Source organism: Cololabis saira, chromosome 8 (genome assembly GCF_033807715.1).
Source record: "Cololabis saira isolate AMF1-May2022 chromosome 8, fColSai1.1, whole genome shotgun sequence".
NCBI lineage: Eukaryota > Metazoa > Chordata > Actinopteri > Beloniformes > Belonidae > Cololabis > Cololabis saira.
Genome location: NC_084594.1, coordinates 14,993,012 through 15,012,076, shown reverse-complemented (window position 1 = coordinate 15,012,076; position 19,065 = coordinate 14,993,012). Strand labels below are relative to the sequence as shown.

Below are 19,065 nucleotides of genomic sequence, written 5' to 3'. Positions count from 1 at the left end.
GTGTCCATTTATTCACTTACTTCAAGCAGCAAAATGAGTAGTGATAGCAAGAGCAAAGTGCCGTGAAAACACATTTTACTGCAGTGTAATGCATGAAAAAATTCAACAGTTTCATTTCTATATAACTTATTTAACTTTCCGGGCTCCCCATTAGCCAAAGAATAATTGGTTACTTATTTTGAAGTAATGACGCCTCCTTTTTTATTGCCTTAGGGTGAAGGATTCAAATGAGACACTTGCTTTGACAGGGAAAGTTATTAAATTAATCCATTATCAAGAAAGCAGAGAGAGAGTATACATTGAATTACTCTAAGTATATAAGACAATTTAATATTGTAGTCATGGTTGGAAAGCGGTCGCGGTGTTGTGGTGGATCCGGGGTTATCTAATGAACCAAGCACAAAGTAATAAAGGGGAAAGAAGTTGTGTTTGCGTGGTTATGTGTGCGAATGTGGATGTTCAACACTAACAGAAATAGCATACCACATGAAAGGACCATTCACCGTTACTGTGAGCCAGATTGATTATTTCACAAAGGTTGAAGCTACAGTTTATCAAAAACTAGTATCTCATATGCGTGAGACAGTCACAATCATGATGGTACTTCATCTTCACCTGTTCCTTAAGCCACAGATCAATATACTATAATAGAAAATGCAATGTGTGTATTTTAGTGCAGACTTTCTTATGGTGTAAGGTGTCTTTTAAAGTCCGATTAATGTTTTTTTTTTTTTTCTTTTGTACAGTAGAAGCCTTTCTGATATGAGCCCACAGATCATGGTTGCTAAGCAATCCTGACAGTTTCTATCACAGATCCAGAATTGCCCACAGACTGGCTATCGCCATCGCTGAGGTGACCAGCTTTCAAATGACCAGCTGGCTTGAGGCCAGCGTCAAATCATTGCCCGAGCAGTGAGGACGAGCACTGAACAAATGCAGACTGATACCGCTGATCAAATGTTTAGATACAACAAGGATTCCTCAAAATCCACAAGAAGACTTTACTGTTGATCTGCAGCTAGAAATATCACTTCTGACGTGAACTGCATCAGCAGCTTTAATTAAAAAAAAAGAAAGAAAGGAATGCCAGCGGACAAAACATGAATTATTGATCCAGTGCTGGAACAACTTGGTACTCTAACTTCCATGACTTAGATCTTTGTTTTTTTTGCTACCGTTCAGAAAGCAACCAAAGCGTCTGCATGCCCTCCTATCTTGTTTTAGTCTACCTTTTACCTCGGAGGCATTCACGCTCAGTCTTTATCTGCTTTTGAATTCTGCAGCTCGTCACTGGTCAGCGTCACTCAGCACGGACAGAAAAAAGGCTCAAACACATCCCCCGTTAAAGGAATGCTCAGGTACGTGGAACGCAGTCGCATCCGAGCAGTTTGTCATGGCTCACCTAGTTTGGAAATGCAGAGAAGATCCTCTGAGACAGCGCTGTTCTTGTGATTGATTAGATTCCACGGCAAAAGAACTAACATGTAAATCTGCAAAGATGTTCACAAGAGAACTCACCAGTCAGCTGTGGTATTCCCCCTTTCAAGTGGCCCATCCACTATCGATGAGTGTGTGGGATACAGTTCTTCACAGCTGTGGTAACATAGTCTGATCTCTCCCATAAGCAGAGACTGCAGTCTCCTCTCACTTCTCTCCACTGCAGCACTACACTCCCCCCCCTCCTCTGCCTCCTCTTTCCAATGCTCACCATCTCCCCTATTTTCCACCCTCCCGTCACACACACCTCCCTGCTTCCACTCCATCTCTCCCTCAGTGCACTTGTGCATGCAACCTTTTTTACCTCTGTCTCTCCATCCATCACCCCCCTTCCCCCCCTAAAAGCCTCATTTGGGATGCTGCTCACACAGCTGATTGCAGTATGCCTCTTTCGTCTAGTATTGGAGGGCAGTGGTTTGAGATCAATAAGCACAACCATCAGGGGGTGAGGGGCAATCTGAATACAGAGGGAAAGACATAACAGAAAGAAGCAAGCGAGGCATGCAGCAGGGTGGCTGACAAACTCTAAAAAGGCCCGCTGACTTCACCACATCAGCTCCACAAACTGCACCACGCTAAGCTCAAGCAATTAATTGGATCCTAAAAATTGATGTCATATATTTGATATAACCCTCTAGAGGGATTGCTCCCTGTTAAACCATTGAGAATGAACAACTGACAAAAAGAGCAACTACGTCAAGTCGTGCGCCTCTCTCTCGCTGATCACTCTGGAGACTCGTCAGTGATGATTGAAAGTGAGCAGACTGCAGAGAGTCTTCTCCAGTTACACAACAAACACAATAGGTTAAACAGTTACATTGTGAAACACTTGATATGGGACCAAGGTATGTTTGCATAAATGTACATGGGACTATCTAAGACCATAAGATATGTAGGCTTACATGTAGATATGTAAGCTGTGAGGTCTCATAGTTCAGCCTCACATTATTTCCTGCCTGATTCACTGCTGCTCACTTTCCAGCCGTCCTCCCTCATCTAGTTATGCATGTTTGAGTCCTTTTCAAATGCCCCATTAATTTTTTTTCCGTAGCAAATCTTATTACCTCTGCTGAGGAGACACCACTGTGTGTTCGGGCTCCCCTCACAGCTGCCACAGGAGTTTTAGGTTGCCCGTCTCACGTCAGGTTACAGCGCAGTGAGCTCTTCCAGCCAGAAGAGGGCGTGAATCTCATATAAAACTGCTGCATCACAGACCACCTTCTCTTTCTCCCTTTTTTTTCCTCCATCAGAGAGCACTGCAAAGTTATGACCAGAGCTATTCATCTTCCTTGCTTTTGCCCGGTCTTTTTTCATCTGCTGAATACATCGAGCACTGCTCAAAGTGACTCAGCCTACAATTCATGCATTCATTTATTTTCCACCTCTGCTTTTGTCCTGTTCGGAGTAAGGAACTGGGGCTTTTTCCAGCTGCCGTTAGGGGAGACATGGGGAGCGCAACAAACAGTATTTAAATAAAATATTTGCAGAGCTATATGCACAGCATCATAGTCTAGTGCTACAAAAGGCTTCACATCTATTTTCTTTTAGGTAGGCATGATGGGAAAAAACAGTATTCTTGCAGATGAACACAAATTGTTCATTTCCTTTATTTCTTTTCCATATTTATCTCTTTTGCAGTTGCACTTGTGAACTGTTCAAATATGGAGACACGTTTTGCTAAGGAAGTAATTTTAAATGCTTAAAACCTGACCAGGTGTTTTAGTTACTTTGACCTGACCAGTCGGTGAAGTTTAAACCAAGATAGACTAGAAAAACAGTATTGAAGATACACTAAACTGGCATTGATGACAGACATGCATTAAACCCTGCTGGCATATACTCCAAATATGGGACTTTACTGCCTGTTAAACATCCTTAATAGTGACACTTGAATACAAATATATACTTTACAGATTTACTTAATTTAAATTTTTTATTTTATTTTATTTTATTTAAGTTCAGAAATCATAATGATACTGTGTTGTAAAATTGTAGAATGGAACAAACTGCAAATTAATAAAGGCTCATGAATACGTTTAATTAACATGGCGTACAGGGATTTTCATAGGAAACAAAATTATCTTCAGATTAAGCGGTGAGATAAGGTTGGGCTCATGCTAATGTGAAGTTCTTCAGGGAGGTGCTAAAAGGTAAATGTTCTGGGAGAGTAAGTTTGTCTAAATTGGTAAAAATGAACTTTAACCTGCTTTATATGAAACCGACTCACCAGAGAAATGTTGTTGCATCTTTTCCAGAAATCACACAAGTTGGTGAGACCAACCCACTGATAGGACTATGTGCTAAGAAGAGGAGTAATAAGTCAGCATACTTTTATACATATGTGTATTTAAAAAGAATGTTTCGCTTAGATTTCATTATAAGGCAAATGCACCTTTGCAAGTTGTAAATTTCATTATGTCCCACACTGTCTGCACGGTTTCCTGCATCAACATCTTTTTTTAGCTGACTAAACTGGCACCGGATTCTGCCAGCTGAGAAAGATTCATCTGATTGGCATTTTACTGTATTAAATCTCCAACATCCATCTAGCGTAGGAAAGCTCCAGCAGACACATTAACATAATTGTCTAGTTAACCACTTGTGTCACTTTTCAAAGCCCTGAAGCTAAAAATGCCACTAAAGAATAAATGTAAAAAGCAATTGATGTTTTGTACCAGTTCAAACTGGAATGAAGGTGTTTGCTATTCTAAACATATCAAACAGGCCTTTATAAGGTAGAACGATGTTGGATGTTAAAAATTGAACTAAAAAAGCCCTCACTTTATGCTTGATTTACATTTTTCCTGTTCCCTTTTCCTGTGGGCAGTTACATCCTGTTTAACTATCCAACAACTGCTGAAATAGACAGAACACGGAACCAAAACAATAGATGACAAAAACAACTTAACCACAGAAGATGGATGTTCACACACGCACGAATGACACAATGATGAGCAAGAAAAAAAACGTCTGAAAAGATATATTTCTTATTGTACCACAGCTCACCAGCAGTGTTCCTTTCCTCTTTTCCTTCTAGAGTCAGCACTGCAGATCATTGGTTTCCATCTCAGCCTGTCTGTGTGTCGTCCTTTGACACGCCAGCTAACTTCACAGCCTTTTTTCACCACATCTAGAAATGTCTTCTTTGATCTTGCCCTTTTTCTTGCTCCATCTCCATCATTTTTCTATCATCGTATCCACTATCCCTCCTCTTTCCATGTCCAAACCTTCTCAATCTAGCTTCTCTAACTAATCTCCATGACACCAAACCATTGTTGTTCCTCTTAAATGCTAGTTTTTAACCCTTTTCACTACCAAAGAAAGTCTGAGCAGTATTCAACTGTGACGCCTCCAAATGTGCTTTCTGTCTCCTGGTCAGAGCTGCATTCTCCAAGAAATAAGGGGGGGGCTAATCCCACTAATGTCTTGTAAACATTTCCCTTTACTCTTGCTGCAACTATCAAATATGAACACAAGAAGTGATGTTAGTTAAAACTCTCCCTTCTGACTTACCAGTTTTGGTGTCAAATAGATTATTGCAAGATCATTATCCAACAACATTCATCCATTCTATAAACACGCTCCATCCTGTTCCAGGTCACGAGGAGAGGCCGGAGCTGATTCCAGCTGGCATCTGGCGGGAGGCAGGTTGCACCCTGAACAGCTTGCCAGCCCACCGCAAGACCACACAGAAACAAACAAGACAAAACATACAACACTAATAAATCGGCTCTAGTCCAGTATCCGCAGTACTCGAGTTGAGGGGGGATGAGGGGGGATGGCATCCCCCCTGAAATTAAAACAGTCAAAATCATCCCCCTGTAAAACTGCCATCCCCCCTTTCCATTCCTTATGTCATTTCATCAATGAATGTGGTTTTACTGTTATTTCAACATTTAGAGTCATCACCAGAAAAATAACACCAGAAAAATAACTTATTTGACAATTTTCACCTGTTTCAAGTAAATTTTCACTTGAAATAAGTAGAAAAATCTGCCAGTGGGACAAGATTTATAATTATTACAAGCAAAAACATTTTGTTCCACTGGCAGATTTTTCTACTTATTTCAAGTGAAAATCTACTTGGAACAGGTGAAAATTGTAGTTTTTTCCAGTGATGAGTCTTGTTTTAAGTGTACTGAGATTTGTTTTTACTAAAATGAGACATTTTAACTAGAAATAAGACAAATATTCTTGTTAAGATTTTGAGTTTTTTCAGTGATCCATTTTACTTATCATGTGAAGGACAGAGTCATATTGATAAGTTCAGAAAACTGTTCTTTATTGTTGTGTTTTGAAGTATTTGATGTAAGCCCAGTGGATATTTAAAGCTTACAGAAGGCTGCATTTAACTGCTGCTATCTCATTCCTGCAGTATTTCTGCAGGTGTTTTGGTCAGTGCTATTATTTGTAATATATTATATTATTTGTAATCAGCACAAATGATCTGTCCCCATATGATAAAATCCACCATCCCCCCTGATTTTTTTTACAACTCGAGTACTGAGTATCCGGCTCCCACTGAATCTCAGTGCATTGTAGAGGAATAAACCTTAACCTCCAGCTCTACTTGTGATTTCTTCAATAAAGAATGAGTCAGGCCTGAGTGCAGTGCTGCAGCATTGCCGCCATTGTCGAAGTCACATGTAATAAACACATACTACGTGAGAGAACAGCTGCAGCTTGCAGGCATCTGTGCCAAACTGTGCCGGGACACTTTGGTTGCGATGAGATGTCTCCTCTGAGGCTGCCATACGGGATGTGGGAAACACTGCACCTCACTCCGTTCTTGCAGGGAGTGCTGCAATGCAGGGGTGTAACAGTGAAATACAAAGCAACCAGGCAGTTTGTCCTAAAGACAAGTCATTCAAACTCGTACAGCCGTGCATTACTCATCCTGTCCTAACTGGTTCCATCTTTTGTCACTCTCCCCTTTTTGTCCCCCCCAGTCGATTCCTTCTGTATGTATCAAATATATGCATACGGTGTCTCGCACACTCGTAAGTGTGTCACCATAGTCTAGTCATTCCACAAACAGAAAGCTCCATATGGCTGTAGATGCTTCTATACATCAGATGCATAATTCAGCAGATGGCCAAGAATGGGATCAAAGGGCCAAACTGTGTATCATCTATGCATATGGATCTGTACGCTCTTTGCATGCGCATCTGTAAGAAGTGGGGTGGTGTGTTTTTTTTTTTTTTTAAACGGAGCAGCTAACCCGTTATGCGTTAGGTTTTATTTTTGACACATACGTCTCTGTGACCTCTACACCATCCCCATTATGGATTGTAAAAGACAAAATAGATAAATAAGGAGGGGGGTGTTGAATTAACAAATGTATTAAAAAAAAACAAATCTGTATATATAAACAGGCTTTAAGGGGTTGAAAGAACTTGTGATTTGACAGCGGTGTTTCACTCTGAATTACTATGATGATGATGATGAGGAACCTAATGTATCGGCTCCAGCAGACCCCTGTGATCCTGTACAGGATTAAGCAGGTGTATAAAATGCCTGGATGGATTAACTTAATGTGCCAGTCTCCTAAAGGAAGGTCGGTAGAACCGCAACAACAAAGTCAATGTCAACTTCATTGTGTCTTTTGTAATGGTGTGTAAATCGTAAAGTTTGGTCAAAAATGTTCACATTAGCCGCAAGAGGTCATTTTCTTCTGGGTTTGCCTAAATCTGATTTAAAAAGAATTTCTTTCTTTCTCAAAATAAGACATGCATGTCACCCTCGACACTCCTTTTGCTTACATTTCCTCTCATTAAGCTCAATGCAGTCAGTTAATCTGTGGCATAAAATGAAGGTTGTTTTACACTGCATTTGCAGAATGTGTCTTTCAGGAGTAATAGAAAGGGTGGAGAGTGGTTACCGTTCATAAATTAAAGAGCAGCGGAAAAAATAAACATTCCCAGTGTATTATTTATTCATCGGGGTGATTACACTGTGTAGAAACACTGGTATTTCACCTATCCCCTCTTCTTTTGGCAGCATCTCAAAAGTTATATATAAATCGGCTTAAAGGAGCATGAGGCTCCTTTTAAGAAATGAGACTCATTAGCGCCACCCTTCGCCATGACGGCCGTCGGGGGTACTGCATCCAACAGCGAAGCCGGCGCGGGAGAACGGGGAGAACGTGCATGCAGCTTCATGTGACGTCATATCCGCAGGACAGCGCGGGAAATTCTGGTCACAAGTGCAGCACATTTTGCAGCACACAGCCTGTTCAAGGCAACGGAGAGATACACTAGAGGGCTCATTATTTTTGGTTGGGAACACTTCATCTGACATTATTACTAGAAAACTTAAAACGTATATGAATTTTTTTCATAAATCTTGCCTCAAGCTCCTTTAATAATTTTATGGAAACACTCAAAACTTACGTCTAAATCTTATGTGCGGTGTGGATTCAGATATAAATGGCCGAAAACAACAAACAATCTTGAATTTTATATAAATTATATAAATTATATTGTTATCAGATAACTTTTTTTCTCAACAGACATATTGAGTTGTTATCACAGGGAATTAACAAGATGAACAAAGACTTTCCTCCAATCAAGCAGTCAAACCACATCACTGTGGCGGTGTCATGGTGGAGTCAGCATACATGGAAGCAGAAGACTGAAACTAATGGAGATTAATTCAGTTCAACCATCATTCATTGTATTTACGCCCCCACACATTCTTACTGTGACATTTAAAAATGTCTGCAGATGTGATTCAGATTTATGGCCCTTCTGTGGCCTGTCAATAATCAACTAGTCCGGTGGGAATTCACAGTCCAAACATACCACATCAATGCCCCAACCTCACCCCACGAGCGACTATTATAACTAAACCAGGACCATTGGAGGAGACCGCCCTAAGCAGTGAGGACAACAAGAAAACGTTGGAAATAAAGAGGAAATAAATGGGCATGGTGGCTAACTTTGGATGGTTGTTACAGTATGTACTTTGTTCTGGTGTTATGAGACATAGACTTCCTCAGCATGGGAGTCATTACTAAAGCCACAGTAAAGGTCATGTTGGTAATTGGCTATAATCCAACATCTTCCCAAAAGTGTTTTGTGTAAGTGTATGAAACTGTCACAAAATGCCTCTGTCCTTATTTTGTGCATCTGCACATAAAAGCGATGCGTTGTCATGGGATTTTGTACACTGTTTTGAAAAAAGTTACTACCATAGTCCAGGGATAAAGCTCACATATAAAAGATGGTTAACTTTTATATGTGAGTCTATCTCCTGCCCAGCCCAGCGATTTAACCTGATTTTTTCTTTTAACCTTACCTTTTGTTTTTAGTCGGCACTTGGTTATGTTTAGGAGGGTTAGGGTTAGGGTAGGGTTAGGGTTAGGGTTAGGGTTACTATCTGGCTTCAGACATGAAACATGGAACGGGCACGTAAGAAATCTGGCTTACTTTTTGTAGCTTGAGGTTTGGGAGGTTAGAAAGAATCAAATTCCACAATTTGTGACCTTTGACATGGATACAAGTGGTTTTATGTACTTTTTTTAACTTAAACATGATACTGCATTGCATATTCAGAATATAAATAAGTGCATTTAACTTGGTTGCAGCATTAGAGTATTTGGCCTGAAATCTACTTGTTTTTCAACACTATGCTCATGAAGGCTACGTTGTTGACATCATTTTTTGGCACATTTGACTGGTAATACAGTACATCAATGATTGCATTGATCCAGTGGATGACACACTGGACAATGGAGTTCACATAGAACTTCCAGATTTTCAAATGTAAAAAAATAAAAATGTTGAAATATGGGAAGTCAGGGGGTTTTCCGGATTGTGGAAAAAAACAAGACACAAACAATGTGCCAACTGTAGTGGTAGACTGCTGTTATCACCCCTAAATCAGCAGCGTCAGATGACTGGTCACATTTTTCTTTAAACTGTCTCTAACCTTACTCTTCATACTCCATATTAGATATTACATATTACAAGTTTTAATTAAGACTTAATCAAACTAGTTCAACCAGCTATTCATAATTCATTTTCCAAACCTTCATCCATCCTGATCACGGTCATGGTCGAGCTGGAATCTATAACAGCGGTCAGAGCCAAAGATAGGGGGTTGCTAGGATAGTTTTTTTTTCAAAAATAAATAAATATATAAAATGAAAGAAAAGTTGAGCTTAAATTGGAATATTGTGTGGTATTTAGAGGCTGGGCATGTGGAAAGAAAAGGAGGGAATATCAGAGGCAGTATGACAAAGCTGTACGAAGTGAAGAGAAGCCAGAAGCTTCACTAGTTCAGCAAGCAATTATCTGCTCTGTCTGCGCAGACTGCATTTTTAGTAACCTTGAAGTCATTTCATATCAGATTTCACTGCAGAATCTTGCTAATTAAACAAGAAACAGACATTTTCCAACTACTTTCCGTGCTTCGTTGACCATATTCATCACACATACACACACACATGTGCACACATACAGTAGTGTTGCTGTGGAAAGAACGTGTAAGGATGTGGTACAGAAGTCTTGGGGCAAAAGTCCAGCAGACAGACAAAGACTTTATCAGTCCAACATCCTCTAGTTTTTGTTGCAACACTTTTCTAAATTTGCCAACAGTCTTGTGGTAGAAGGGGAAAAGACACATGGATCATCATTAACAAAGATATTAATCAGCCAATACTGACAAACAAGTCATACTCTGCCTCTTCAAATTAAAAGATTTGTTGTGATTTTATTTACACTTTGTTATATATCATCCTTTGTTAGTTCTCAGGGACTGTATTTCAAATTTGGCCAGGTAATAATGTTTCCAAAGTCCAAGTGGCTGACCATTTGGCAGCTAACCAAAAACTATCAACCAAAATGAAATACTAAGAAAAAATCCTTGCTGCCCGGGGGAGGCAAACACAACCTTCATTGGGCACTGTCTGGAGTTTAAGACAGGTACTTAAAAATAATACTTCACTGAAAACTTCATAATATAATTTTTGGCAACTAGGTTTCCCTAATATCCAGATCTGACTCAGCAGTTCTTCAAACTAACACAAAGCTATCTATTAAAGTCAACTCTTACAGCATTTTCACCCCAGATTGTCTCCTGTACATGACATTGCTTTTTTTATGCTTTTTTGTTTGGATTGGCAGTTTGACCAAGTATGCACACCTAAGTCAGTTAGCTATGCTTTTAACATCCCTTTATGTTTTTAAAGCCTCAATAAGTGGGTGCTCCATGCTTAAAGACTGAAGATTTTTATCCCAGCTGGACCGCGTCTGCGTTCTAGCCAGTGGCCCTTTGCAATTCGTCATCCCCTCTCTCTTCTCACTCTCCTCTCATCACTTTTTTGAAAACAACACTAGGTCCAACAATCTTTAGGAAGTAAAATGCATGGTTACGGTTAAGATGCCATCCTAGACATCTCTTACAAAGTCTACTGATTAAAATTGATTACATTTTTCTGGCTTGGCAGGTAATAAGTCCACTGCATAAAACTGCCAACAGTTAAGAAATGTCTCGCTAAAATATATTAATGTGAAAGTCATGGTGGGCATTATTACACACACACACACACACACACACCCAAAATCCCCCAAAAGTTTAGTTTGTGTCAGCTATAGAATAACCAATCATTGACAGATTTAGTTTCAATCATTTACACTGTAAACTCCTGGAAAAGGTTGATTCAAATAACTGTTTAACCGTTTGTCTTTATTCCATGAAAATGAGTTTTAAGTCGTTAATGGCAGCTTTTCTTTTTCTCTCATAGAAATCAACCCGTAACCCCCAAATTTGCTGCTACCCTTCTCTCTCTTTGACCAAGAACTCGCACAATCACTCGCAGCAAGTAGAGTTCACGCTACAACTCACTAAACTGATAGACAAACATTTAATTGTTCATTTTGATTTATATTTAGTCTGCAGTTAAAAGACAAACAGTTTCTGATCTCTACTTCAGTCAAAATCTCATCCTGAGTCATGCTACATGACAAGGTTATTTAAATACTGCTCCACAGTTAGGAGCACTGAAGTCAAGTGAAGGCCTGATGGTGTAAGGAAAAGAAATCACATAAGCCCTCTATAAGCTTCATAAACCTTGGTTGTAAGATCTGACCATTACTCTGTTGTTTACGGGCTAACTTTGAGAGATGCTGTTTGTACAATATGGGCAACATCTCACTGGTTTTTTGTTTTTTTCTTTCTTTTTCATAGAAAATAGCAGTTGCTAGACACTGGTACATTCAATAACAAATAAGAAATTGCAAATTCAAACTTCTGATGGTATATGAAACATTTAATGAAGTCATGACTGAAAATGAGTTTGTTCCCTAACTTAAATAAACGTACAACTGCCCGTGAAACTTTGCTGTTAACAGCAAACCAATAAAGCAAAGCAGAACATTTATTTGTACAACACATTTCATGTACAAGACAGTTCAAAGTGCTTCACATAAAAACAATAAAAAGTGTGTTAAAAAGTAAAAAGGCAGATGAAAAAATTAAATAGACAAAACAAGTTAAAAAAGATTAAAACAGATGAAAGCTACAGTGGATTGAGGGAGATAACTGAAATACAGCAGTAAATAAAAATGTTTTCAACCTCAATTTAAAGCAGCTGACTTTCAGCAGCCCTAATGGATTTGGATCATTTGTGTCACAGATGAGGAGCATAAAAGCTGAACGCTGCTCCACCATGTTTGGTTCTCACTCTGGTTACAGAAAGAAGGTGTGACCCTGACAACCTGAGGGTTCTGGTTGGTTTATAATGGACTAGGTGAACAGAGAGGTATTTCAGCACTAGACCGTTGAGAGATTAATCGACTAACAAAAGGATTTTAAAATCTATCCTGTTGTGGACAAACTAGCTGTTAAGTTTTCAGACCGGTGAGAACAGCCTTACAGTTGTCCGGTCCACAGGCATCGCTGCATTTGGGGCCAGTGGGGCCAATGAGGCCAGACTCCACCAGATGTCATTATGGAGCAATATGTTGCCTTGAAGTACGTGTACAGAATCGCAGATGATATGATTTGAAGACTGCAGCTGGTAGTGCAGCCGTCTCACAGCAAGAAGGTCCTGGGTTCGATTCCCGCCGGGGACGCTGTGTGCGCTGAAGTGCGTGTTAATTCCCCCATGACTTCAGCGCCCACACCCTGGGTGGGGTTGGCGAAAGGGCCTTTCTGTGTGGAGTTTGCATGTTCTCCCCGTGTTCCCTTGGGTAGCTAATGTGAGCTACCCTCACAAAAACATGCAACAGTCCTGGGCTATACATGCCCCCTCTGGCCAACCGGGGCGCCAGATGGGGGGGAGGATCCGGCCGGAATAACGTGATCCTTCCACGCGCTACATCCGGGCGGAGAAGCCCCACCCTGTCTGGTGAAAAGAAGCGGCCTGCTCACTCCTCAGGTTAAAGAGGAGACCTGAGCTCAGTGCAGGGCCCTGCCGGGGTTGGTAGAGGATGGCAATGCCCAGGGGCCTCATCTATAAAGCTTGCTTGCGCACAAAAAGGGCCTGAAAGATGCGCAAGCCACCTTCTACGCAAAGGCTGGGATCTAAAAAGAAAAAACTAACCGAAAAATCTGTGTATCCCTACGGCAACCCCGACCCTCCCGTAGGAACTTACTTAAGACATGGGGAACTGGCGACGCAGGCTGTGAGGTGGTGAAATGAAGCCAGATTCATGTCATACTCTTAATAATGTCATCACATATCACAACATATATCAGACTTATAATAAAATAGCGCTAATCGTGTCCCTCTGTGTTTGAACCTCAGCGTCAGTCAGGACTCTGGTGTTGCTGCAGCCGCGGTGCAGGACACGCACCTCCTCTTCACCCACCGCTTTAGGACAGAACAAATGAGGGGCTCCCTAGAGCGTTTAGGGGCTCTACGGACCCCCTAAAGGGACACAGATTTTTTTTCATATATACTGTATAATGAGTTTTATGTGCGCGTGAAACCTTTACGTGCAGGTGTATGGTGCCTAAATTATGGTTCTGCGTTAAAACGACACAGAGCCTACGGCGTAGGGTACGCGGCGACGCGCACCTACGCCGTAGGCTCTGCGTCGTTTTAACGCGGAACCATAAATCAGCCCTGAGCAGCACTGAGGGGAGGGGAGGAGGGGGTCCGGGGCTGCCAGGCTGTTCTCACATCGCTTTCGCACAGAGTATCTTGATGATTTGCAATTACAGGCTGAGCCTACCGCTAGTTTTTAAACTGTAAAATGTGGGGGGGACAAAAACATGATTTTGAAAAGACGAGGGGACATGTCCCCCCTGTTGCGCCGGGGCACTCACGGCGTTTAGCGCAGCAACGACGTGCTGCCACTCACTCGCTTTATTTTTTACTATTTATATACTTTTTCTACTTTTACTGTGACCACCAAATAATGTTGTTTTCCTGTCCTCCACCTCATCCTCAACATTTCAATCTCAGATCTCAGTGAAATTCAGTGGCACGGTGGCTCGACACGTTGCAGGAAGCCACTGCGCATGCTCAGCAGGCTCATTCATATGCAAATACTACTTTGCATTACCCTTTTAAGGTATAAAGTGGGCGTGTAGAGGGCGGGATATGAGGCGGATTTAGCTGCGCAACCTTCCAGCTGGACTGTGATTTATAAAGCGAACATTGCGTGCAGGTGTGCGTGCACATGGTTTTATAGATCCGAGATTTTTTTTTTGCGCCCGCCATTTTCGGCTTTTGGGTGTATGTGCACTTTTAGTATGAATCCTATGCACTGGGTGATAAAAATAAGGGAAAAAACCGGGATAAAAATATTTTAAAAAAAAAAGAAAAGATATTTGTCAGAATGGTGACAGGCTTAATAAGCTTATTCCTCACAAAGCACCCTCTCGTGCGTGTTTATGCAATGCACTGCTTGAAATCACAGTGGGAACGCCCAACACGGTCTCAGTAGATCACTGTGGGGCACAATTATGATGGCTCCATGGTGAAACCCTTCAGTTAAGGTATTGGGATGACTTATGTCAGTACGTAATGTATATAAGTTTTGACCTAATGCAACTTAATGCTTTGTCCATTGTTTTACACAGTCTATAGTTTTGGCAGATGATAGGATTGTTTTATACAGTCTATGTGCAACAGCTTTTATTTTGACGTGTTGGTGTGCCACGATCATTTACATGTAGCGGAAACTCTGCATTTGATACTGAGCAAATTACGGTTGCTGCAACAGAAGACTCTAGAAGATCCAGGCAGGTACGGGCACAATCACACTCACCACAACATAAAACCAACAGCTGATTTCTACGAATTAGTCTGCCACTCACATATAACTGCTCCCTAAAACACATTCATCTCTCATTAAATATTTATTTGATAATTAAATATGTTTTTTTTATCCTTTGTATGACTGCAGAGTTTAAAATAAAGTCCCAACAGTTAGTAGAGTCATGCAGAAATGTGTGAAATGTGAAACTAAAATGTGAAACTAAAATGTGAAACTAAACATATGAAACAGTCTGCATGGCAATGTCACACTCATCGACCACTTTACGAGTTACTCGTGGTTTACCTCAGAGTGGTGTGCATACTCACATAAACATGTCTGTTCAGAAGGTCATTTTGTGTTATACTACTGCCTGGAAACAACACTCAAAAACAAGGATAGTAGATCTTAAGCTATATAAAATACAATTTTGTTGATCAAATTATTGAGCTACTGATACAGTGCGGAAAAGTTAAATGTGAATATTGCTAATTCGTTTTTTTGCCTATTAACCTATGTATTAATTGTTGATTTCTAGCTTTTATTTACTGTGTTTACTGAATGTAGAAGACATTTTAAGGTCTTCTGAGTACATGGTCCTTCTCCAATGAACATTATAGATTTGGCCGACTGCATCTTATTTATCTGTCCTCAGGGTAGGCCTCAGAAAATGCACGCTCCCCTCTGATCCCCTAGATGACCACAAAAAGCTAAGTCTTGAACAGCCTTTAATGACTTGTTAATTGCATTTCAAACAGAAGGAATGAAGTTCAGGTAAAAGAGGTCAGCGATTCAATACCTGAGCTACATATTGATATATTTTTCCTCATAGGCCTGCCATAGATGCAAATCAATTCTACATATCCTCGGGCAGTGATGAGTTGCACAGACTCATTTAACTGAAAACACACCGCACCACCAGCAAAGTAATAAATTCAGCAGCTTCCACAGGAAAACCATCCAAGTGTGGAAGACTTTCCCAAAGAACTCATTGTGTGAAATCTACAAAAATCTCAGCAACAAAAACAAAAACATTTAATGGGATTTGAAAATGGGTATTATTCATACCTACGGTATTGCACCAGCAAATTAGATTTTGTAGATTATGATTCTGAACAGAAAAAAAAAAAAAAAACATTTTCAACGTAGTCTATTTCCACAGATAAAGGAAAAGACTGTTGAATAACAAAGGCTTGTTATCATTTATATTTCAGATTTGTAGTTCATTGTTCTTATTTGCATTTGTGTCATATATTGAAAATGTACATATGTACATATACATGTTGTCACGGCTTGGGTGTGTAAGACCCAGATGCAGGAGACTGGAAGGCGACAGGATGGTTTATTAAATGTAAAGTGCTGCTTAACTGGAAATACAAAAGACATGATGGGGAACGTGGCGGTGAGAACAGTACGGATCAGCAGGGAGAAAGGGAAAGACAAAACAAGATGACTTGACAAGACACAGGTGCAATCAATCAGGGCAGATAGGAACAAGGGAAGTCAATACACAACTAAAACACAAGGACATGGATTTTCAAAATAAAACCGGAACATAAATCGAAACTGTGACTGGACCCAAAACCATGACACATGTGCATGTATGTGTATATACATGTATGTGTGTATGTATATATATATATATATATATATATATATATATAAATACTCACTGAGTAAGTAAGTCATGTAGTATGTTGTTTTTATACACATTAACATGCTTGTGATTGAAACCTGTTCACCTCTAAATGTAATGAATTGTTTGAACATATGTTTCTTCAAACAGTGGAAGGAGACAGTTTTATCATAATGACATGTTAATTGGTGATTACCTTCATTGGCTTGTCAATATGTTAAAATAAGTTCAAAATAGTTGTGGCACAACTTGACGAGAATTTGGGCTTTCCAAGTGGCTTGGTAGAAAACTCTAATACAGGTGACATTAATGCTTGTACCAAACCATTCCATACAAAACCACCAACATGGACTTCATTTTGCTTAACAAGATGACCAACATCATCATGAGGCAGTAGATGGAAATGCTAGTGTCTGGAAGACATTTTTGCAGATATTTCACAAGATTGGTAAAACCTTGACTTGCAACATCAGCATTTCATTTTCTGAGCACCATCAACGTCTCCTCAAAGAATTTATTGGCAATCCAGTCAATATCATTTAAGACCAGGATTGAGAAAAATGTGTCACCTGGCCACACGTACAACTATGCTGACAGATCGGTTAAAGGGACGTGTCTGCGTGTGTTTGACGGAGTGGCAACTCGATCCTCTGTCTGACTATTTACAGGGGACATGTGTCTCAAAAATGCAGTGCATTTCAACACCAGGAGGAAGTATGCAAAAAACGTATTAGGCTACTAATCTTTCCTTAGCGTGCAGGGAAACTCAAAATCAGCAGAAAAACATCTCTTTTGTGGTGACTTGATATTTTTCTCTGATTGATAATAGTTTAAGCTTGATTGGGTGTGAACGGATCCATCAGATTTCAGAGAAAATCCATTTTTGTTTGTATGTTTTTTCCAAAGGGAAAGTACAGTTATAATGCTTCTGCGATTGGAATTATTCCCATGTTCTTGCCTTAATCCACAGGCAACTTAACGACGATGGCCTTGAAAACTCATAGCTGAAATAATAGGGTGGAGTCATATCTTTTAAGTATTCAATGAATAATCCAAAGGCCGCTCTCTTATAGCAGTGGTTCCCCTTTACATAGATGGAATCTGCTGCACAACATGAAGTTATGTTACTCTGAACCACTTAAGCGTCTACTGCAGCACAAAGTGCAGCCGTGTGTGTCAGTGTCATCACTAACATTTGCAGCAAAGCAGCCCCCCGATTCACTTCAGCTGATGCCCAGAGGGAGTCTTCGTGATACAGTTAGGAGTGTCCCGGTCGTGATCTTGTGACAATAAAGAAACCACTGCGTCACCTGACCCGCATCATAATCAGCCCAAGAACATGCAGCACAAGTGTCGACCATTGCCTCAAATCTGCGGCCATTAATAACCGGAATGCTTAAAAACTGATTCAAGAAACAGAGACATATGAGATGACCACCAAAGCAAACAAGGTGAAAATAATATTCTCAAACTGTACTTTTATGATATCAGTAAACATTTGATGCTGTAATTTGAGAATATATATAAAAAAAACACACATTAATGATGGTTTTTCTGTTTACAGTCGATGAAGGGCATCATTCACCGAAATGCATTTCAAAACAAGGCTGTAGTGGTATTGTTTTTGCCTTGTTTTTCTCTTTTAAACAGGATGATGGGATTAATGTGACCACTGTGAGCTCTGCAGACTGATGTGAGGGGCTCCTGCTGGCTCAGCAAATTTCACTTCCATTGCACTCTCTCTCTGTGCTCTACTGTATGATAGTGAGCTAATTCCCTCCATCCGTCTAAAGACTGGACACACTTCCAATAACTCCAGGAGGAAACAAATTAATACTCATTCTCAAAAGAACTCCCTTTTCATCAGGACAATGTTTGACTCTCACTTTTGATCTTCCTACACATTCGTTATAGTAACCAAAGAGAGTCACATCCTCTGCAGTCCCCCTCAAGTGCTATACCCTCACTCATCCACGTTTGTTTTTATTATGTAACATAATACTGCAGCAGAGCATACACAGCCGGCACGAGGACTTACGGGCAGGGTTTTGCAAGTTCCACTCTGGCAGATTTTGCTATTACTGCAGAACTGCGGCATTAAAGTGAGATGGGACTGTCAAAACCTTAACAGTCTCCGCTCTAATTACCTCTGAGCCATTTATCCTCCCTCTTTCTCTCTGCAGAGCTTTCTTTTGCTACATCCAGGCAGGATGTGTATAATGAGGCTAGTTGCCTGTGTGACAACCTGCCATGCAGCAACGCTGCTGAAACAGATGTTTCTGCCTTGGATGGAGAAGAAGAATAAAGCTGCTTACCTTAAACAGAGGAGTGCTGCCTCCTAAACAAGGAGTGGAAGCAGAAAACAAGGTCAGATATGCTCTTGATACGAAGAAGGAAAAAAAAAAAAAGTCTTAACAATCAGCTCTTTGGGTCATCCCACCCCAAAAAGACATTGCAAAAGAATAAACCCTAGTATTGGCAGGTCCCAGTATCACCTGGGTGTGTGCTGCTTTCCAAGGAGACACTCACACACAAGAGTTTTGGCTCAAGGTTTCTGCTGATCTGCCCTCGGATCAGGCAGAGAAGGAGAGAAAACACTCACACTGATTAATACAGTCTAAGACCGAAATCAGCGCAGGCAACGGTCGGAGCCAGTGCAGTTCCACTGCTGTATTTCCCGGCACGGTTCTCTCATTGGCTGAGGAGCTCCTCAATAAAAAC

General features: G+C 40.5%; 1 protein-coding gene across 5 annotated transcripts in view; it reads right to left on the bottom strand.

Annotated features, from left to right (window-relative positions):
* The window catches only part of LOC133448388 (synaptotagmin-2), a 34,773-nt gene extending 15,708 nt beyond the window's left edge, over positions 1-19,065 (bottom strand). The window contains exons 1-2 of one of the 5 annotated variants that reach the window (XM_061726855.1): positions 18,840-19,065; positions 18,660-18,682 (exon numbers count right to left, since the gene is read on the bottom strand). The gene's annotated coding sequence lies outside the window, so the exon portion shown is untranslated. Of the gene's footprint in view, positions 1-1,518; positions 1,653-17,537; positions 17,577-18,659 lie in introns of those variants that run through there. The other 4 variants (XM_061726856.1, XM_061726859.1, XM_061726858.1 and 1 more) reach the window with 4 other exon arrangements.